This window comes from Saccopteryx leptura, chromosome 4 (genome assembly GCF_036850995.1).
Source record: "Saccopteryx leptura isolate mSacLep1 chromosome 4, mSacLep1_pri_phased_curated, whole genome shotgun sequence".
Classification (NCBI taxonomy): Eukaryota; Metazoa; Chordata; class Mammalia; order Chiroptera; family Emballonuridae; genus Saccopteryx; species Saccopteryx leptura.
The window spans coordinates 136,528,422-136,551,895 of record NC_089506.1 but is presented as its reverse complement, the minus strand read 5'-3'; positions in this window follow the sequence as shown (position 1 = coordinate 136,551,895).

The window sequence follows — 23,474 nt, the reverse complement described above, 5'->3', positions numbered from 1 at the left end:
TTCAGTTGCCATGTAAAATTGCTAATCTTGCAAAAGATGCAGAATTTTATAAAGTCACTGAAACTGATTTTGGAGAACTATTCTATAAGCAAATGAGGATCTGGCAGTGTTAGCCAGTTAGCAATTAAAGATGAGAAAACAACAAGGATGATAAGAGGATAAGTTCTTCAAAAAGAAAATTATTTGAATATCAAAGGATTAAGAGAGGCTCTCAGGAAAATTGATGAAACCCTCACATCTTTTTTCAAAATGACCTTTGAATGATTCTGCTATAAAAGTCAGAGTGAAGTGAAGGGTGTCAAAATTTGCTATCAAATAATTTTGTTAGAAAATTATCCCCCTTACCAAATCAGCACTTGATTCATCCTTTGTTTATTCTAAAAATTAGAGCATTGTTGCAATTAGAGTTGTTATACGTATATCCTCAAAGATAAATATTTAAAGATAAGATAATCTTTACTTTTATTTTTTTCAAAACAAAGTCCTAATCAATCCTTTTTTTAATTTTATTTTTATTTATTTATTTATTTATTTATTTTAGAGAAGACAGAGAGAGAGAGAGAGAGAGAGAGTTAGAGGGGGGAGGAGCAGGAAGCATCAACTCCCATATGTGCCTTGACCAGACAAGCCCAGGGTTTTGAACCAGCGACCTCAGCGTTCCAGGTCGACGCTTGATCCACTGCGCCACCACAGGTCAGGCTAATCAATCCTTTTTTAACATTTGTTATTTTATAATGCTAGACTCTATTACTTTTGCAGCTTCCAACAGTATTATGGCAAACAGAAACAACAGATGCTGAAATAAGGCTTCTAAATAGACTAATCAGATTGCCTACTTCTCTCTCCATGAGGCATTTAGAAGCAGGACTGGCCACTTTTCAAGGAGTAAAGCCACAGTGATGGGATAATTCAGGGGTGGGAAGGGGCCTTAAGAACCGAGACAGACAGTGGACTTCCTCTGGCGCTAATCCGGCCCTTAAATGCTTGGGCCTAATGTAATTTGAAGAAATAAAAAAGATGTAACTTTATTTGTGTCTAAGCTGATAAAGCAAGTTATACTGGTTAAATGTGAGCATATCAGGATTTATTTTTAGCAGCTACCTACTGACTAATATTTGGGTTGTTTCCAATTTTCTGCTACTATAAGCCATGTGGCAATAAACAACAGTGTACAAATATACCTTGGTGCACTTGTACAAGCATCTCTGTAAGAAAATTCCTAAAAGTTAAATCCCTTGGAGTTGGAGAAAGGTATATTAAAAATGTTAAAAGGCATTAAAAAATTACCTATTAATGCCACCTATAGTATCTGAGAATGTCTGTTTCTCCACACCCTTCATAATGAGACTTTTATAATTTTTTGTGAATTTGATCACAAAAATATGCCATATACATGGTTTTCATTTTCAACAATATAAATTCTTGCTCTGCAAGATAAACTTTGCTCACTGCCTCCTAGAATCTTTAGGAAAAGCCTTATTATGGAGTCTGGACAATCTGTTTGCTCCCTCTGTCCAGGGAGATCATCTCATCCTTGAGAATGGGCAAGAGCTAAAACATTGAGCACAACACGCAGTTTTCTGTTCAAAAATCCCTTCGTGCAACTACTGTAGTCTTTGCTTACACAAGATAGTGTGTTTATAATCAGCAATAGAAGAAGAGATAATTATTTTTGCAAATTCCTGATTTCAGAACTGTGAGATCCTTTTCAGATTTCAAAGTATGAAAATAGATAAGGTAAGTAGATCCTGAAACTGGATGCTTGATGTCATCAAAGCCCACACTCTTTCCGTCAGAATTTTGGTCACAAAAAGTGTTAACATTCTAACTGAAACATTCCTACATATACTGACGACCTAAAAAAGAAACAAAAATATCCACTAGAGTATGAATTTGTCACAACCCATCAAATGGTAGATTAAGATGTGTGCATTTCACTGTTTAAATTTCACATTAAAAAAAAGTGCTCAAAAAATTAAACATAGAACTACCATATGATCTAGCAATTTCACTTCTGGGAATATACCCAAAAGAAGTGAAAGCAGAGACTTAAATAGATATGTGTACACCCACTGCTCATAGCAACATTATTTGCAATACGCGAAAGGTGGAGGCAACCGAGTGTCCACTGATGGATGAATAGGTAAACAAAATGTGTTATGTACATATAAGGGAATATTATTTAGCTTGGAAAAAGAAGGAATTTCTGACACATGCTCCAACATGGATGAACCTTGAAGACGTAATGTTAAGCGAAATAGGGACAGGTATTGTATGATTCCACTTACACTGGTACTTCTGTACATTGGTACAGAAAGTAGAATAGGGATTGCAAGGGGCTGAGGAAAAGAGAGGTTGAGGATTTAGTGAATGAGTACAGAGTTTCAGTTGGGGAAAATTTCAAGGTCTGGAGATGGACGGTGGTGATGTTTGCACAACAATGTGAATGTACTTCATGCCACTTAACTTACAAGTGGTTCAGGAGTAAATTTTATGTTATGCATATTTTGCCACACTAAAGAACTCTTTTTTAAACACATAGATAAATATTGAACTCTAATGATATGCATGCTGAAGTGTTTGGGGATGAAATGAACTGTTGTCTGCAACTTCTGAAATGTATCCAAAAATGAAGATGAATTGACATATTGATAGAGGAATGAATGGATATGTGACAAATACAGCAAATGCAAATTGTAGAATCTAGATGGTAAATGTATGGGTGTTCACTGTGCCATTCTTTCAACTTTTCTGTATTTTTGAAAGTTTTCTTAATTAGATGTTGGGGAGAAATTACCTAGACTAAAACAATAACTAGCAAATGAAAGACTTTACCACAAATTCATATTTTGCTTTGTTAATTATGGGAATAATTTTGTCATGGAGAGATCATCTAGTAGAGTTAAGGAAAAAGAACTTTCGTTTGTTTGTTTGTTTGTTTTTAACAATGGTCAGACAGGAATATTTATTAGACAAGTGTTGAATATATATGATTTACTAGTGGCTCCATGATATTAAAAATGAACTCAGGCCTGACCAGGCAGTGGCGCAGTGTGTAGAGTGTCGGACTGGGATGTGGAAAGACCCAGGTTCGAGACCCCAAGGTCGCCAGTTTGAGCGCGGGCTCATCTGGTTTGAGCAAAAGTTCACCATTGTGGACCCAAGGTCACTGGCTTGAGCAAGGGGTTACTTGGTCTGCTGTAGCCCCATGGTCAAGGCACATATGAGAAAGCAATCAATGAACAACTAAGGTGTCGCAATGATTGATGCTTCTCATCTCTCTCCGTTCCTGTCTGTCTGTCCCTATCTATCCCTCTCTCTGTCTCTGTAAAAAAAAAAAAAAAAAAAAAAAAGAACTCAGGCCTGACCAAGCAGTGGCGCAGTGGATAGAGTGTCAGACTGGGATACAGAGGACCCGAGTTCAAAACCTCTGAGGTCACTGGCTTGAGTGCAAGGTTGCTGGCATCAGTGTGGGATCATAGACCTGACTTCATGGTCACTGGCTTGAGCCCAAAGGTCGCAAGCTTGAGGCTCAAGGTCGCTGGCTTGAGCAAGGAGTCACTTGCTCTGCTGAAACCCCCAGGTCAAGGCACATATGAGAAAGCAATCAATGAACTAAGGCGCCACAATGAAGAATTGATGCTTATCTTCTCTCTCCCTTCCTTTCTGTCTCTACCTATATGTCCCTCTCTCTGATTCTCTCTCTGTCTCTGTTAAAAAAAAAATGAGCTCAGTATCACCAAAGTTGATAAGTATCAGTCTCTATATATCAAAGACAAGTATCATAGTTCAGCTTTTTCTTCCATTTGTAGAATTTGAGCATATGTAGAAGGAAAGAATCCCAGCTGACTTCGTCAAATGGGAAAAAAAATGACACACATGGGCTATGATGTCATGCAACTTTAGAGCATTTGAGAGACTGGAAGTGTTCCCGATAAATATCAACTTATTGTAAAGCATAGTATATTACAAATAGCAGCTCTTCACTTCCACATAGAGACATGTTAGAGAGCTCCACATTCCTTTTATTCTGTTTGTGAAAAAGTAAACAAAGGGCCTCCACTCCTGGCATCTCTACACTGCAGGCATGCTTAGGCACTTTTGATAATTATAGAAACATGTGATCATCCTATCCCAATAACAAATGTATTTCATTGGAGCAAACATCCAAAGTTTCAGAGGTGCAAACTCAGTGCCTACTGTGGCAAGCAAGTGGCTCTTATAAATAACTCAGGCCGGTACAAGTGGGAATTGTGGCCTCTTGGAGACCCTTATTCTAACCAAAGGAGGAATCCATGACTCAGTCTTAGACAACTGGACCAAGAAATTCAAATGTTTTTCAAAAACATTGTGTTGGTTAAACAAAATATCTTTGTTGACATTCGGGGGTCTGTAGGCTCCTCATCTTTGACCTCTAATATATGTTATAAAATGGGACAGTCCAACTCTTTTTAGTGATAGCATCCAGTAGAGCTCATATCTAGCATTGTTTTAATTCATTGGGCTTATATGCTCTTCTCCAGTATCCTCAGTTTCTTTCTTGTAACAATGGAATATGAATTGTTCAGGTCTTTATCATTTTAAATAGAAAACAAATATCTGACCACTGTGCAATGTGCAATATTCATGCAGTAAATGTGTCTTGAAAGTCTACTTTGTGTCATGAACCTTTTGCATTGCCCCAAAAAAGGTGATTCAGCAAAAAAATATAGAATTTGTGGAGCCCTCAATTTATTTACATGTAATAATTGGACAATGTATATATTTGGAACTAAGGACATTTTTTCATAGGATGATAGCTATCATTTAATAAGTGTTGCCTCATTCACTGTCTGAGACCCCTTATATATTTAGCTTCCTTAATTCTCATAGTATTATCTTGACTTTACAGATGACAAAACAGGCTCAAGGATAATTGCATGACTTGCCAAGCTGGTATCAGAGCCAGGAATCAAACCACATGTGAGGGTCAGGCTCCAAGGCCTGTTGTTCTTTAATTCTTCATCACCATAGTGAATACAGTTCAGTTTCTACCTGTTGTTAAGAACATTGGGACAGGCTACAAAATACTATTGTAGACATGTTATATACTTGTAGAACTATATTACTAATATGTTACTTCCAACAGAACCCAGACTCAGGTATGATTATGATTCTTTTTACTTTCCTCACTTTTATGTACAAAAATTTTATTTATTTATTTTATTTATTTATTTCTGGGGTCCCCAAACTTTTTACACAGGGGGCCAGTTCACTGTCCCTCAGACCATTGGAGGGCCAAACTATAAAAAAAACTATGAACAAATCCCTATGCACACTGCACATATCTTTTTTTTTTTTTTTTTTTTTTTGTATTTTTCCAAAGCTGGAAACGGGGAGAGACAGTCAGACAGACTCCCGCATGCGCCCGACCGGGATCCACCCAGCACGCCCACCAGGGGGCGACGCTCTGCCCACCAGGGGGCGATGCTCTGCCCCTCCAGGGCGTTGCTCTGCCACGACCAGAGCCACTCCAGCGCCTGGGGCAGAGGCCAAGGAGCCATCCCCAGCGCCCGGGCCATCTTTGCTCCAATGGAGCCTCGGCTGCGGGAGGGGAAGAGAGAGACAGAGAGGAAGGAGAGGGGGAGGAGTGGAGAAGCAGATGGGCGCTTCTCCTGTGTGCCCTGGCTGGGAATCGAACTCGGAATCCCTTGCACGCCAGGCCGACACTCTACCACTGAGCCAACCGGCCAGGGCCCACATATCTTATTTTAAAGTAAAAAAACAAAACAGGAACAAATACAATATTTAAAATAAAGAACAAGTAAATTTAAATCAACAAACTGACCAGTATTTCAATGGGAACTATGGGCCTGCTTTTGGCTAATGAGATGGTCAATGTCCAGTTCCATATTTGTCACTGCTAGCTGTAACAAGTGATATGACGCACTTCCGGAGCTGTGACACATGCGTCCCATGTCACCGGAAGTAGTTCTGTATGTGAGTGACGCTGCACTTTGCGGCGCCGCCACATACAGTACTCCAGGAGCACAGCATCTGCATCCTGTGCTCCTCTCACTGACCATCAATGAAAGAGGTACCCCTTCTGGAAGTGCAGCAGGGGCCAGATAAATGGCCTCAGGGGGCCCCATGTGGCCCGCGGGCCGTAGTTTGGGGACCCCTGACTTATTTATTTATTTATTGTATTTTTCTGAAGTGAGAAACAGGGAGGCAGAGAGACTCTCGCATGCGCCCCACCAGGACCCACCTGGCAAGCCTGCTAGGGGGTGATGCTCCACCCATCTGGGGCATTGCTTTGTTGCAACTGGAGCGATTTTAGTACCCAAGGTGGAGGACATGTAGCCATCCTCAGCGCCTGGGCCAACTTTGCTCCAATGGAGCCTTGGCTGCGGGAGGGGAAGAGAGAGATAGAAAGATAGGAGAGGGGGAGGGGTGGAGAAGCAGATGGGTGCTTCTCCTGTGTGCCCTGGCCAGGAATCAAACCCGGGACTCCTGCACGCCAGGCCAATGCTCTACCACTGACCCAACCGGCCAGGGCCAGAAAAATATATTTAATTACCCAGGTGGTGCATATAGATACATTCTCAGTGTGAAATATCCAAAAAACGTGGGTTCTCCTTGGCTTCCTCCTCCACCCTGATCTCAATGACTCTTTTAGTTCTGGCTCTACCACTATTAATAGCATGGCCTGTTTCGCCCAGACTTTTCCTGTACATTTATTTACATATACATATAAATATACATATACATATACATATACGTACATATGTAAATATCCATGGAGCTATGTTTTTATCGTAAATACATCCAGAATTCCACCTTGGGATGTCAGAATGCTTTTCTGTTGCAGCACTGGCAATTTCCCCAGCTCTAAGTCAGTGTGAGAGGTCCTGGGTATGGGGTAGGGATGGAGATAGCTGTATTAGTTATCTATTGTTATTAACAAACTACTCCACAATTCATCAGTGTAAAACAATGAACATTTATTATTTCACATGGTTTCTGAGGTTTAGGAATCTGGATACAGCTTAGCAGGATGCCTCCAGTTCAGGGTCTCCCATGAGGTGGCATTCAAGACGTCTCTGGGGCTGTAGTTGTTTTGAGGAGTGACTGGAGCTGGGGGATTCAGGCCAATTTGGCTCACTCAGTTGGTTATTTGCTAGAAGACCTTAGTTCTTTGTTGGCTGCTGGCAGGAGTCCACAGTTCCTTGCCATGAGGTCTTCTCCAAAGGGCTATTTGAGTGTTATTATGACAGATCAGCTAGATTCCTCCAGAGCAAGCAATCCACACCAGAGCAAGCAATCCACAGTTGACAAGGCAGGACAAAGAGGAAACTGCAATGTCTTTTATGACCTGATGTTGGAAAGCACAGACCATCACTTCCACCAAATTCCATTCATTAAACAGAAGAGAGTCATCGTGTCTAGGCAACGCTTAAGGGAGGAGACTTTGACTCCATCTTTTGAAGAAAGTCTTGTCAAAGAATTCATGGATATATTTTAAAACCACCACAAGGACCATTTTGTGTGGGAAGACAAAAGGAGCATGGCAGATTCTAAGACTGGGGCAGAATAGTTTGAGTAATGGGGGAGAGAGGAGAGGTACAGAGATACTGAGGTAACAGAATTGTGAGAGGTAGAATAGCACGGCTAGCAATCCTGGCTGCACAGTAGAGTCACCTGTGGAAATTGTAAAAGTACTCCTGCCCTGGCCCCAGTACAGGTCAATGAAACCAGTATTTCTGGGATTGAGGTCCAGGTATCAACACTGTTTAATAGCACCCCAAATGATTCTACTGTGCAACCTGGGTAGAAGAGGTGCTGGAGTCCAGCTGGGTCTGGGCTCAGGTCCCAACTATGCCAATGAAATAGCTGTGCGATCTTAGGAAGTTAATTAGTGTTTCTATGCCTCATCTGTAAAATGGGGATATTAATAGTATTTTTTCATAGGGTTGTTGTGAAGATGAGCTGGATTAATAACCAATGTAAACTGTTTTTGAACAGTTCCCTGCACAGTAAGTGATGTATGTGTACATGTTATTGTTGTGATTATAAGCAGCATTCAGTGGACTTTTCTTGCCTCTTGCTCTGCCTTTCCAAGTGCCTAAACCCAGAGAAGAGTGTGGCTTCCTGGCCTTACCTCCCTCCTTTTCTCTAGGGAGGAAGGTGCAAGGACCCTTCAGTTTTCTGTGCAGCCTCTGTAAGCCTTGCCTAGCCCTCAGACAGGTTCCAGGTGAACTGAGAAGCAGAGCTGTTGCCACTGTAATGGTGGGCATAGCTGCAGAGGGATCTCCTGCTTCTTAGGACATGGGAAGAGAAAGCAGCATCCAGGGGTAGTGAGAAAAAGGAACACCCCTGCCCCACCCCGCTCAGCTTCTCCAATAATTGCGATACAACCTATTATATATTATAGGACCAGGATCAGCATACACACCTTGCAATTCCTTTATGAAGCTTTTCCTAATCTCAGTGTCTTTGAACACCAGTGATATTGGCATGGTCCCTAAATTACCTGCTGCTCTTATATTTATTCATTTACCTGTGTGTTCTGTCCTTCAGGCAGCAAGTTCTTTTAGAGGTCAAGATATTCTTCTTTAATCTTGAAAACCTTATAAATGTGTAGTGGGAAATGAACTCTGCTTCTTTCACTCCCTCTCTGTTGTCCCCACATCACCCCTTCCCCTCACCACCATTTCCATGCAAAAATAACCTGAGTGTCCTTTCTCCTGCTTTTATACAACAGAGGCTAATAAACTGCCACCATTACAGGGTATTCCAGCTGATATCGATGAGGAAGGTACAGAAATAAGCTAATGGGTTAGTTCCTATAAAGAAATGTGTTTCCCAAGCATAAAGTCATTACTCTCTAGGAAAGGCGATTTGGTTTTTTTTTTTCAAGCCTTCAAGGATAGCTGGAGGGGTTAAAAGAAAAGAAAAAACAGAATAAAATAATTAAGCTATAAAACAATTGTTTTACAAAATTATCCCTGTTTTCCAAAATTAAAATAATTTAATGATTTGAATAGATTATGTCCTTATTTTCTGTTTTCTTTAATCCTTCTATTCTGCAGTTTTATGATTTGTATCCTAAGAGTTAAAGATCTTTTAAATAAAATTTATTAAATAAAAGCATATTTAAATCCTTTGGCTGCTTATTAAGTGTGCGTTTACAGTGAATGTGGATGACAAAAGAGAATGCTATATTAATAGTTAAAACTATGACAATAAGGTGTCTCAATTCAATTGCATTTGTGCTTAGTTTTAAAAGATAGGAATGAGCATCATGGCTGAACATCATTCTGGGTAGGTGGGGCTTGATCTCATGTTTATTAGTGGTGTCAAAACATGAAACTATCTTGTTAGCAAGCATCTAGATGCTAAAAAGTCACTCTACATTCTGATTTCTCTTAGCTGAGTTCATTCATTTCTGCCGCATTTTAAGCCTTATAAGCTAGAAATAAAATAATCTCTAAACCTAATAATTATTCTAGAAAAATATAGCCTTTATGGTAGTGGTTGGAATAACTGCTACTTAAATAGCTGATTTTATTGATCTGGTTCAATGGTTCCTGTGTGTCCTTCTGTAACTTTCTGCAGGCATTCTTCATTGCTATGTCAGCTCTTAAAGAAGAAGAAATGAACTCCAGGCTTCTTCATCAATGAGCTCAGCCAATAAGCCAGTAGAGGGTTCAGTGGGCATCACTGGCCTTCCCAGGGAAGCCACCAGCCTGAAAACGGGAGAAACGCGGCCCAGAGTTACAGCCGTGAAACTCAGGAGACTAAAATAAACTCAGCGAACCTGCCTGGTCACTGAACACTGAATACATTTAAGTGCTATTCTGACAAGAAAGCAAGGCAGCTTTTTAAGAATTTCATTTTTAAAACTCTGGTATGATTTTGTTCTTCTAACAGCATCATCCTATTTCTGTGTTTGTTCCCAGAAAGGTCATTATTAAGTGAATTGAATTATTGTTTTGTTCAAATGACCTGTACCTTCAATAATGTGTGCTGAGCTCCAGCAAGAAATGTTTTATGTATTATTGGAAGATGGCCATCTGTGGCACAAACGGGGCCTCCCAACATGCAGAGACGTTGCAAGATAGTTTATGTTCAGTTTTATCTATAATCAGAATTCCATTTATAAGATTTTTTTCATCCACTTGTCAACATTATTCACTATAGCAACACTGAAAATGGCCAGAAATGAAGAGATTTATCAGAGCAATGTGAGGTCAGACTGTATGTTTCAATTACTATATATTGGATTTTTATCATACGTTTTAAATTTTGTCCACAAAAATGGTAACAATGTAATAAAAAGGAAAGTAGTTTTCTTTGATCAAGTTCTAGTTATTATAAGTTACAAACTGAACAAGCTAGATTTCATGATTTTTATTATATAATGGGTTTCACATCATATATGTATGTTTTAAATATAACATTGGTTGTCCATGCCAAGAAACATAGATTAATTTTTTTCACATCTGAAGAATACTGTTATTCTCTTTTCTGTATGTATAATGGAACAGTATGGTAATATATAAAATTAAACATTAAAATAGATTATATTTAAACTACATTCTCCCAACCTTTTAAAAATCTTCTTCAAGTAAACTATTGACAATGCCAGGGGCATGTTGGACCAAATGAAGGATTTCATATAGGTAAATATACCCAGATATTTTGTATGACAATTAAATGACTTTTTGGTATTTTTTTGGTCTGTTTTTGTTTTACTAAGGCCTCATTTAACAATAGAAATCTCTTTTATGATAAACTATAAAATCTTACAAGTGAAAAAGGACTTTTATAGGTGATTTTCTTTTCTCCTTCCTTTCTCCCTGCCAATCTTCCCTCTTTCCCTTTTTTATTTCCCTCCCTCCCTCCCTTCATTCCTTCCTTCCTTTTAAACCTTCTAAATTGTATAAAATAGTGTTCACTTTGGACATATAGCTGTACAATTTAAATATATTCAGATTTGAATTTCATTTGCAAGTGAGAGATGTTTGTTGGAAAAATGACGAGTATCAGCAAACAGGTACAGATAAGCTTTGTTCACAAATGTATCCCTAGAGTCACATTCCATTCACTCACCTTGAAAGTATCATAATGAAAATGATGATGGGGATGACGATGGGGATGACGATGGGGATGACGATGGGGATGACGATGGGGATGACGATGGGGATGATGATGGGGATGATGATATAGCAATGATAAGTAGCATTCGACGAGCACTGTGTGCCTGGAGCCAGGGTAACAGTTTCACAGGCACTGTCTTATTTGCTCTTCACAACAACCCAAAGAAAGCAGATAATGTCACATCTTTAGATGAAGAAAGGGAGACATATCACAAGCTAAGAAACTTTCCAGAAGTTACTTATTAGGAGCCCCTCCCAGGTCTGTGATCCCCTCCTCCTCTTTCTTTTGAAGAGATGGGAGAAAGGGCATATGCGTGGGACCATCCCAGTTGTCCCCATACTGTGGGCAGTAGAAATCACGCCAAGTATGCAGCCAATAACTTGGCTGCAGCTGTGAGAGGCCTCCAGCTTCTGAGCTGAGAAGCATTAGTCTCGCTGCCTTTCCGAGGCCTGGAGCATGGCTCTGGCCCAGACCACTACAGCAAGTCCTTGCCTTGTAACTCCCCCATACTCACCTCCCTGATGTACTTTCCATTTTCTGGAGCAAATGTTTTTATTTGATATCTGATGTTTCATACTATGACTCTTCTTCACTCCTGGTATTCTGGAGCACTTCTTTTACCATGGACACAGTGGACTGTGTACCTCATCCTAGATGCCCCAGCTCTTGTTATTGTTGTTCAGGGGAAACCCTGATAGGGCTAGAGATGGTGCTTCATCCGAAGAGTGACCACAGTGGCCGGGAACAAAGGGCTCAGCACAATAGGAACAGCAGTGTAATTAGCTGACCTCCTTGGATTTGGACTACAAAGTTCAGGAAGTATTGACCAAATAGGATTAAGTGGACAATGGAACAGACATTCTGAGGAGCAGAGATGACCAGGAGAGAGAGACCAGGGGAGTAGCTGGCCTTAAACCTGTCTCAGCTTTTTGGTGGTTTTTAATCTCCACATAGGTGTCTTTGCACTTTTCCATAGGAAGACCTGAGTGACTGTTCCTTGCAGCTACAAGAGCGTGGCAGTATGTAGGAGCATCCCTCCACCAACACCTGCTGTCGCTTGTTTTTCCTGCCTCTGTCACTGATGGATTGATTACAAGAGACATACTAGTCAGTATGCTGTCCTTTTCAAGGGACGGAAACACAACTAAAACCACATTAAGCAAAAACAAAACAACAAAACAAATGCAGGGGTGGAGCAGGGAGATGAGAGAGGAGTGGGAGTTAGAACCACACCGATAGAGAACGCAGAACTGGAAAGACTGTTACAGAACCCAGATAATGCTGAGCCCTCTTTGACCAAAAGCAGAGACATTGCTGACACAGTTCTCTTCCGCTACTTCTCTCCGGCTTTTGTCTTTTTTGCATTCTCTTGTGCCATCTATGTAATGGAGGGTATGACTGACAGCAGCTCTTGAACCCATTCTTACAGCTCTGCAACCAGAAATAATTGAGAATTCCCCCGACTGGTAAATTTACAAATTTCTTGGGGAAGAATTCTGGTTGGCTAGGCTTTGGTCATGTGCCAAAGGAATATTTGCTAAGAAAATAAGGTCATACAACCTCCCCTACGGCCTAGAAGCCCAATGATCTGATTCAAAACCTGCCAAAAATGTATAGTTGCAGTGGGGAAAGAGCAGTTCCACAAGGAAACAGTATTTTGTGCAGACGAAATAATCTGCATTTATGAGAAGAAATGTATCTATGCAACTTTGCTATACTGTTTACAAAAAAACAGAAGAGTAAATGAAATTTCTTTGTCTGATTTCCCAAGGTCCCCACGCAGGGATATTTCACACTCTCTGCTTGCATCTCAGACCATTGGCTCATCTCAGGACATTAGAATCAGTCCCATGAATATGTTCACTCACTTCTACCCGGCAGTTACCCACACTCCTGGGCCCAGCAGCTTGAATGAAGTTGAAGACCTCAGAAGAGGACGGTGGAGGCTCTCTTTTCTTTACACCATGGGTTCTCAATGCATAATCCCCGAACCAGCAGCATCAACAGCATCTGGAAATTTATCAGAAGTGCAGATGTTTAGGCTTCCCTTCAGATGTGTTGAATCAGAAATTCTGGGGATGGGGCTAAAGAATATGTGTTTTGACCCTGGCAGGTTGGCTCAGCGGTAGAGCGTTGGCCTGGCGTGTGGGGGACCCGGGTTCGATTCCCGGCCAGTGCACATAGGAGAAGCGCCCATTTGCTTCTCCATCCCCCCCTCCTTCCTCTCTGTCTCTCTCTTCCCCTCCCGCAGTGAGGCTCCATTGGAGCAAAGATGGCCCGGGTGCTGGGGATGGCTCCTTGGCCTCTGCCCCAGGCGCTAGAGTGGCTCTGGTCGGGGCAGAGCGACGCCCCGGAGGGGCAGAGCATTGCCCCCTGGTGGGCAGAGCATCGCCCCTGGTGGGCGTGCTGGGTGGATCCTGGTCGGGCGCATGCGGGAGTCTGTCTGACTGTCTCTCCCCGTTTCCAGCTTCAGAAAAATACAAAAAAAAAAAGAATATGTGTTTTAATAAATCCTTCAGGCTAACATTCAAGAATCTCTGCTTCAAGCCATCCTTTCCACAACCCCTTCTTTAGATGGTTTCTCCAAACATTCCTGAGTGAAAACTGTTGGGTCCAAGGATGTTGGCCTATTTTAACATCATATGTCTCTCAGCAAGCGTCCGTATCCCTAGTCATTCTGCACTATGCCACAATGCATCCATCCAAGGCCACTTGGATCACCCAAATAGATCCTAGAGAGAATATGAAGGAAAAGGAGAGGGCAGCTGAAACCATTCTGTGGACTTCTCTCATGTGACTCATTTGCGGCAAGGCACTCCTGCAGTGGGAATGTGCACTGGCCTGTGCAGACACAAACACATACAGCTACAGTGTAGTGGGTGGGGCACTTCTTTGTGCCAGCTGCTGAGGCTCCTTGTAGCCCTAGAGCAGGGGTCCCCAAACTACGGCCCACGGGCCGCATGCGGCCCCCTGAGGCCATTTATCCAGCCCCCACCGCACTTCCTGAAGGGGCACCTCTCTCATTGGTGGTCAGTGAAAGGAGCACAGGATGCAGATGCTGTGCTCCTGGAGTACTTACTGTATGTGGCGGTGCCGCAAAGTGCAGCATCGCTCAGGTACAGTACTACTTCCAGTGACGCGGGACGCACATGTCACAGCTCCGGAAGCATGTCATATCACTTGTTACGGCTAGCAGTGACAAATATGGAACCGAACATTGACCATCTCATTTAGCCAAAAGCAGGCCCATAGTTCCCATTGAAATACTGGTCAGTTTGTTGATTTAAATTTACTTGTTCTTTATTTTAAATATTGTATTTGTTCCCGTTTTGTTTTTTACTTTAAAATAAGATATGTGCAGTGTGCATAGGGATTTGTTCATAGTTTTTTTTATTGTTTGGCCCTCCAACAGTCTGAGGGACAGTGAACTGGGCCCCTGTGTAAAAGGTTTGGGGACCCCTGCTCTAGAGACTTTAGAGGTGGTTCTTGGAGGAACACTATCTTCTCTCTGCACCCAGAGGGACCTGCTCCAGATACCTCCTGGGCTGAAAGAGGAAGACTGAGCTCCACGTGTTTTTCTGCCCTATTTCTCTTTTTATATTGTTAGAAATCTAAGATTATGTTTTCTCTACACTGTGAAGATCATTATGGTATCTTATACATCCAGTTTATACAGTAGGTGTGGAGGAAATAAAATCTGGTGGCCCTCATTGGTTTTGCTTCAAGCCATTAGTACTGGGTTCTGGCCCATTCATTCAAAAGTAGAGACTTCTTTGTGTATCTAAAAGTTCCTAACATTAAAATATCCCATTTACTACTCAACAAAAAAAGTGTTCTTAACATTTCAAAAAGCTTTATATAGAGAATATGAAGTCATCAATATGTACAATGTAGACCCATGTTTTGAGTAAGTAAAATTATTCAAAACCCAATCATGAATCTTAAAAAATAAGTCGGTTTTCATTTTTGTCTTTAGACTCCTCTGGGTGCAAGAACCCTTGTACAATCATCCAATCTACAACTTCACCTTTGAGCCAAACTGTTTCTGCCAGGAAGGATTCTCATCCCAGAGTAAAAGGGTTTGCAAGCAAGGATTCCTAACAGAAGTGCCATTTTAGCCTATTGATGTGATTGAACAGTGATAATTTAATTTAATTACATGATAATTTAATATCTCCTGTGTTTTCCCTACAAGTACTTCGAGGACAGTGTTTGGAGTGGCAGCTAGGATTCTGACAGTACAGTTAAGTTAGTGGAAGAGGAGGTTGTATGACAATTACTTGCTAGGTTTTTTAAATAATCTGTATCTCTGAAAACATTTAGCTCATGCCAAAATTTTTTTTTACATAAAATAACATTCTTTTTCAAGATCACTCATTTGCATTCTTATAAACATAGTTGGACTTCCAGAGAATAACTGAGTATTTATTTGTCCAACTAACGACTCAAACCTTCTTCTCTAAAATAGGAAAAGAGACAGCCACCTCCCCATTCCTTTGTTTTATCACCAGTCCCCAAACCAGGCCCTAGAAACTGCCTAGAAATCTGTTGTTTTGGCTTTTTCAGTAGTTCAGGGAGTAAAAGACAGATAGGACTTATGCCAGATTTCACTTCGTAGTGAATTATTTAAAATTGTTTAAAAGGATAAATATGCTGGAAATTAAATGTGACAGACTGTTAAAAATCGCCCAAGGCAATTTTTAGAAATCTTCAGATTTCTATCTACAGTACTACCTTGGGTAAGGAAAAATGGTGCTGCTCATAGCAGAGAGGAAAGTCCGAAGGACAATTTAGCTTGCTGAGTTTAGTTCCCGCATGGTGAGTTTGTGGCATTACCCAGGATAGTGGTGTTTCATTCATATTTAGTCTCCTAGTTAGCAGGGCATTCATTACCTGTTGGCTCATAGCTGAGTCCCTCTCCAGAAACTTTCCTTAGCCAAAGGAGCTGTCTTGCCCTAAGTTAAGTTTCTTTCCGCAGGCATAGCCCATATGCAAAGACTGGCTGATGAAGCGTATTCAGTCCTCTGAAGCTTCCTTGCCTCAATTTGTAGACCTCTCTGACAGGCTGTTCACATTCAGACTCTAGGTGGGATTGGCTGAGGCCTTGTAATTGCATCACTGTGCAACTTCTCCCTCTGCTCAATCCTGCTTTCCTCACCCACTTATAAGAGCTGTTTTCCAAAGCACACCCTGATAAAATGCTTGTACACATATCTTCATCTCTGTTCCCTGAGGAATCAAACCTAAGATACCCAGAAACTAAACAAAGACACAAATGAATATGATAAGGGGTAAAAAGGTGGCATGAGAGATAAAAGGAGTTACTTCTTTCCTATAAGACAACCTTAATAAATTAATTTCTTTTAGGTTATAAAGCATTCAATTCGCAGCATCTCTTAAGGCTGATTTGATGTATTTGTGTAAATAACACCAATCAGTCAAGTATTTACTAGCCACCCAGCAGATAGCTAGTTTCTGACTGCCTATCTGCATCAACAGTGCAGCCAGTTTAGAGCATAACTCATTGATAGTATTCAGATGATTTTCAGTTTTGACGTCACAAGCTTGCTTTTAAAAACTGCATACATCACAAGGTCATGTGATTTCAAGGTTTCAAAAGTGAGTTAATGACTCAGTGTGGATCTTGGCTGATAGCTTCCCATAAGCAACTAGAGTCATATACAATCAGTGCCTCATAATATCTATTAAAAGTGTACTTTAAAAAATTTTTTAATCACCTAATGGGACAAAGGCCCAGGTCAAAGTCCTCTGTGTAATGATTATATTCAGTGTGATCAAGACATGTAGCTTGGTTGTATAGATAATATTGTGAGAATCATGCAGGAGCCACTGAGAGGCTAGAGCCTGAATGTAGTATCTCTCATCTCCCTCCCTCTTCCTCAGTAACACCTGTCCCAGGACAACAAGAGCTGTCCAGATGTTCTACTGTTATCTTCAGCAGCAAGATCCCAGCACAGCTGGCCCAGCAGGACTAGAGAGGCCACAACATTGATGTCCAAATCATACACCCCCCGGAATGGCTTCCCAGACCATTTCATTTTTGTAAGCCCAGCTGCTTGGGTTTTGCTAGCTTCCCACTGATGTCCCACTTGAGTTTGGGGACTCAGAAAAATAGCTAACTATCCCAATTTTAAAAAACAGTGAAAAAACACATATTTCCCAACCCTAGGACCTCCAAATGTGTGATTTTTCCTGGGTGATGCAGTACCTCTCAGTTATGACAGACCACGTGCACTAGAACGCTGCAGAGAAACCCACTGCACAAAGGATGAAGTTTAGCAGTTTCTCTCTCTCCTTCTCTCTCTCCCTGTGTGATTTGATATTAAAATAGTGATTTAACATTTTAATGTGGCACAGTTGACAATACAAGTTTGTGCAATGAAAAGATAATTGCAGGAACGTTTTAAAATATTTCATTATGGCATTTTAAAATAATAAAAACAGTAAAATGCTTTTTGCATTTTAGACTCAGCCGAAACTTTAATAATTATTCTTATTCAAATGACAGGATGTAGAACACTTGAATGTTGGATATATACCCATGAATGATTTAGGGGAACTATGAAATGATATTAAATTTGAAGAATACGGTTTAGTGTGTGTGGGGGGGGAAACCTTAATGACTTCACAAGAGAAATATTTATTGGAATATCACATTACCTCTGTTTGTAACATAATGGTCTCTGAGGGAGCAAGTGAGATTGTTTTGATGGTAAATTTATTACATAGTTTTCAGGGCCTGGGCCTGAGGGATCTTGTTGAAAAGGGTTTTGTGATCCTAGGAGCTATAAGAAACTTTGGCCTCTCCTGGAGAGTCTCCACAGAGTGAATCAATGTCCTTGGAGAACCAAAACAGATGCTGCCCAGGGGGAGGAAATGTTTCAGTCGGTGTCAGCTCACCAAGGAAGGGAGCAAACAGCACTGATTGGCTTCTGTCAAAGCACAGTGTTGCCTTTCGTATGGCAAGTCCAGTGCGGTTTTTGTTTTGTTTCTTCTCATTAAAAGCTCAGGCTCAAATATTGAACTACCTGAGCTGGAATTCTAGCCGTTTGACCTTAGCAAGTTACTTGAACCTCCTGAGCCTGTTTCCTAATCTGCAAAATAGGAACAATAATAGGACTTTCCTTACAGAGTTGTTTTGAGGACTAAATGAGCTAAATCATCAATATGTGGCACTCAGGTACATAGGCACTGTCTCCAACAATAATAGCCATTATTATTATTGTTGCAAATAACTCTTTTGTAAAGGCTTGCCTTATCTGTAATGTGTATGGGCAGGATCCATGATGACATACGACTTGTGAAATTGAGTTTGTACTCTGTACTTTAATGCCTCAAACTACTTCTGCACTTTGGGGACCTGCAGGCCCACCAGCAGGGCTAGCTCGAGGCCAGAGGCAGATGATCTTTCTCCTAGCCACAGCACACCCGTGGAGGTTTTCAGGAGCCAGCCAGAGTCCCCAGGATAGCAGAGGACCTTCTTTCCCACTACTCACATCTCTAATGTGACCCCAGGCCAGTGATGCTGACCAGTCGCAGGGCACAATGACTGTGTCAGTTTGCCAGAAAAGACAATGCCACTCTCCCAATCTGCATGTGCAAGAATCTGCTCCTTTGTCTGCCGCTTCTCCACTGCGTGACCCCCATCTGGAAGCTTAGCCTCCCCCGGGGCCTGTGAGCGATTTTGTCCCTACTCAGAGGGAGCTGAAGAACAGGAACAACTTTGGTGATTCCACATCAGGACCATCCTGTGGCTTCTTCTGCTTTGATTATTTGTGCCAGTTCTAGTAGTAATAATACCTAACATTTTTAAACACCTACTTTGTGCTAGCACTGTTCTAAGCACTTTACATGTATCAATTCATTTATTTCTCACAACTTTATAAAAAAAAGTGTGAGTTGGCAATGGGAGAAGGTCACGTGAGAAACCAGGACGGTGAACTTTGGCTGGAACTGCCCACATCCATGCCTGCTGAAAGAAACTTCCCAAGAGCCCTTTGAAAAAGAACAACTGTCTGTCAGCCAGTGAAATTTCGCCACATCATATCAACTCACCTTCACCCTGCAGACCCTATAAATTACCCCCAAACAGGGGAGGCAGCACAACTTCTCTGGCCCATCTTGTGAACCAGAGAACCTTGACCAGGATAAGCTCTACTAAATAAAGCTTTTGCTGTTCCACAATTGGTGGCTATGCCCTTCTTTGTTCCTCAGCAGGGAAAATGCCTTACATTTGGTGCGGACACCCGGGAGGAGTTTGAAGCCCGCTGGGGCTGCTCCTCTCCCTTTCCCTTCCGAGGAAGAACCAGGACCTCCGACTTTCCACCCACTTCGGCACACGGTGCAGTAAGTACCCTGCCTCCAGCCTCCCCTCAGTTCTTTCTGCCGAGACTCCCTGTCCGTAATCACAGCTGCGTCAGGGACCTCTTATCCGATCCAAGTGCGTGTGTGCCTGTGGAGACATCCTGGACACTCCCACTCTACCTAACCATCCAGTGACCAGGGCTTGAGTTGTGGGATTCCAATTCTCATCTCTGATCGTTCCGAGGACTGAGGGTGGCCATAGAGGCTCAGGAATCCAAACCTGACTCAAAAACACTCCTGGAGTGCCTTATCCGGAATCTCTCCCTCCCTAAAGAACAAGAAACTGATCTTCTCCTCCACCATGGCTCGGGCCACAATACCCACTGGATAATCAAACCAGGTGGCCTCCTGAAGGGACTTTCGATCTTAACACCCTCACTAATTTAACTATCGTCAAAGAACTAGGAACTGGTTGGAGATCCCTTACATTCAGGGCTTCTGGCATTTGCGATCCCATCCTAATCTCTGTGCCACTTGTTTTACGGCGCAGGTCCTTTTTGGCCAAAGAAACCTCAACTAAACCCTCCACTCCTGATCTTTCCTCCTTCGCTGACCCCCAACTCTCTCCCCTTCCTGCCTGACCCCCGGGGGCGCCCCTCTCTCAGGATCCCTCTCTGATCCCTCTGCAGACCTCTTCCACTCAGGTCTCTTCCCACCAGGAAGCCCCCTCCCCTGCCAGCCAGAAACCCCTCCCTTCTCCACTGTGTTCTTAAGCCCCTCTTCTGTCAGGCCACCCTCCGCTGGCCATTGGCCTTCACACAGGTTTGCAGGGCTCCTGACCCCATGGCCCAACCCCTGTCTTCTTACAGGAAGGCCTGGCCCTGTCCTGCCTCTGGCTCCAGCATTTCCGTACAGATCTGGGTACTGGGCTCCCCAGGAGCCCCCTCCTCTTATTCTCAACCCCCAAACCCCTATACGAGACCTGATGAACATGGCATTTAAAGTTGGGAGAAACAGGCCAAGGCTGCTCACCAGGCCCACATGCAGCAAAAGGTAACACTCCAAACCCAGGCTCTTGTGGCAGCCCTGAGGCCGGCAGAGCGACAGGGGCAAGGCACAGGAAGTGCCCAACCCAAGTCCACACTACAAAAAGGATCCCCACCAGGAGCTTGCTTTAAATGTGGCAAAGAGGGTCACTGGTCCTGGCAGTGCCCCTGCCCAAGGCCACCCACTGCAAGCAGCCCGGTCACTGATGGAGCAATTGCCCCTTTTGGGCAACAGGCTCTTACAAGCCACCCAAATGGGAGGCCAAGCCAGCCAGGTGGGCCCCAGCCATTTGCTTACCTACCCTGGCTGTCCCATATCTGGACTCCAGTAACTCTAGGCACAGCTCTGACTACAATACCTTACCTCCTTTCCTGACAGTGCCATGCTGGGGCTTCTTTCTGGAGGGAGTGTTCTGGCTGTGGAAGAGTGTGGCCACAACATTTCACATGGGCTAGGTCATCCCCCTTTCTCCACAGCTCAGTCTGGAGAGGACCATTGCAGGGGCCAGCGTTTCAGCCTTAATAAGATAGATTCGATGAGCAGAGAACCCCCAGAAGTTCCTCTGGGCTACCGCGTGTTAGTTACTGGCCTGTTTCACATGTGTAGACAGGATTCTACCATGTACACATGAAGAATGAGGATGACTAAGCCCTTCAAAGACCAGTAAAAATATTCAAGTTGTCCTTAGGACTGTACCATGTCCCTCTGAGTAGGAAAGGGAAACTTAGGCTTACTGTATAAAACTGAGATGAGCCTCTAGATGCTTTTCATTTTAATGCCTAAGGTATTGAAATATCAAGTGTCCCATGATGTTTTGTTACAACCAGTTGAAGCTACCTGAGTAATAAAATATATCTAAAGCAGTAGGAGAGTTAGGAGACTCCTTAGATATGAAAGCACATGTTTGATAAACAGGTAAAAAAAAATTACCCTGTCAAAAAGGCAGAATGTTAACCATTTTGAGAAGCAATAGATTCCCAGTGCAGAAGGTGATAGGGCTAGCATCTAAGATAATTAGCCTCAGGTCCAGAGCAGAATCACACATGTGTTAGGGTCAAGGACTTCTCTGACATGTGAGGAAGGTCTGAGACATCAGAGCTACCTAAAAATCTCAAAGGATAGTTTGCAAAGACCTTGATACAGGCTCAGAAAGTCCTTAAAAAGAAGGAATGCAGGCCTAGTTGGTTCAGGTCACAGGATGCAGGAAGGTGGAAATGGTAAAGTTCACAGCAGAGCTGATAAAGTCAGAAATCATAAAGGAATGCATTTTCAGGTTATACCCACCAAAAAATTAAATTCTCTGTGATGCTAAGGACACTATAAACAAAGTTAAAAGTTAAATAACAAGCTCATTATAAGGGTTTCTCCCTCTCTATCCCTCTCTTTCTGCCTAGCCTCTGACTTCCCCTTCTCATGTTTGGGGACTTCTCCACTATATGACTCTAGATCAGGGGGAGTCAATCTTTTTATACCTACTGCCCACTTCTGTATCTCTGTTAGTAGTAAAAGTTTCTAACCGCCCACCAGTTCCACAGTAATGGTGATTTATAAAGTAGGGAAGTAACTTAACTTTATAAAATTTATAAAGTAGACTTACAGCAAGTTAAAGCATATAATAATAATTATTTGTCAAGTACTTTACGTCAAATTTTCGCTAAGTTTGGCAGGATAAATCTTTATAGAACAACTTTCTATAGTTAAATCTATCTTTTTATTTATACTTTGGTTGCTCTGCTGCCGCCCACCATGAAAGCTGGAATGCCCACTAGGGGGCGGTAGGGACCAGGTTGACTACCACTGCTCTAGATGAAATGCAGGGTTCACTTTCCACTGCAGGACATGAACATTTCCCCTCTTTACCTTCTCAGCTCCCTGGCAACTAGGATGCAGGTTGTCACAACCAGATACTCTGGCCTAGAACTCTGAATCGGGGACAGAGGACAATTCATTTTGGCGGCAGCCATAGCAAGTCTGCAGGGCCAGTGGAGGGAGAGGTGCCCAGAAGGGCTTTCAGCGTCCGGTGTCGATATTAGCAGGGTCTTTACTCCGCAGGCAGTTACCAAGTGTGGTTCAGCCTGCTGTCTGCCCTGCCCTCTTGGTGTCACTTTATTTTCAGAGTTCAGTTTACTAGTTTTTCCAAGGATGCTGTGATTTACCAAATACCCTTTCAAAAATATTATATTTATTTTTTCTGCAGGAATGAGCCAGTCACTTTCTGTTGCACGAACCCAAGAACCCTTGATGACAAATACACTGAGAAACCTGCTTGCAGTGTTTTCTAGGCAAAGCAAAATACAAATGGTTCTAACAAATTCAATAAGGAAAGATGCATATTCCAATAGAAAGCAGGGCATAGGGCACGTGCAGACAATTTGCCAAAGAGGAAATAAAAATGGTTGATAAACATTGGAAAATAACATTGCTCTCACATTTCCAAGATGCAAATTTTTCAAATACTATTGAGAACTCATTCTTCCTATAACATATTGACAAAAATTAAGAGTGCTAATACTCAGTGTATTGAAATTGTGGGGGACAACTTGTTGGGGTATAATATGAAACAATGTTTCTTGGGGGAAGAATCCGACAGTGTACCAAAATATAGTGTTCCTTTTGGCCTAGCAATTTGCTTGTAGGAATTTATCCTGAAGAAAGGCAGTGACCCATGAAGCTCAGTTCCCAGATGATATCTTAGAATATACAATTTGTATAACTCAAAGTAAATTCACAATTCAAAGTAATTTCAAAATAACTCACACTTGATTGTAAATGATGCCATGGAAAGGATGGACTCACCAAATGATATATCAGACCCCTTTGACAGATACAATGGCTGCTCAGCCACCATCCTTCTTAAGCACAATGCAGGCCTGAGGGAGGAGGAAGGACTTGCCTACTCAGTAGTCCAGCTCAGACCTCCCTTGTAGCTGGGTGCTGATGAAGGACCATTGGATCAGAGT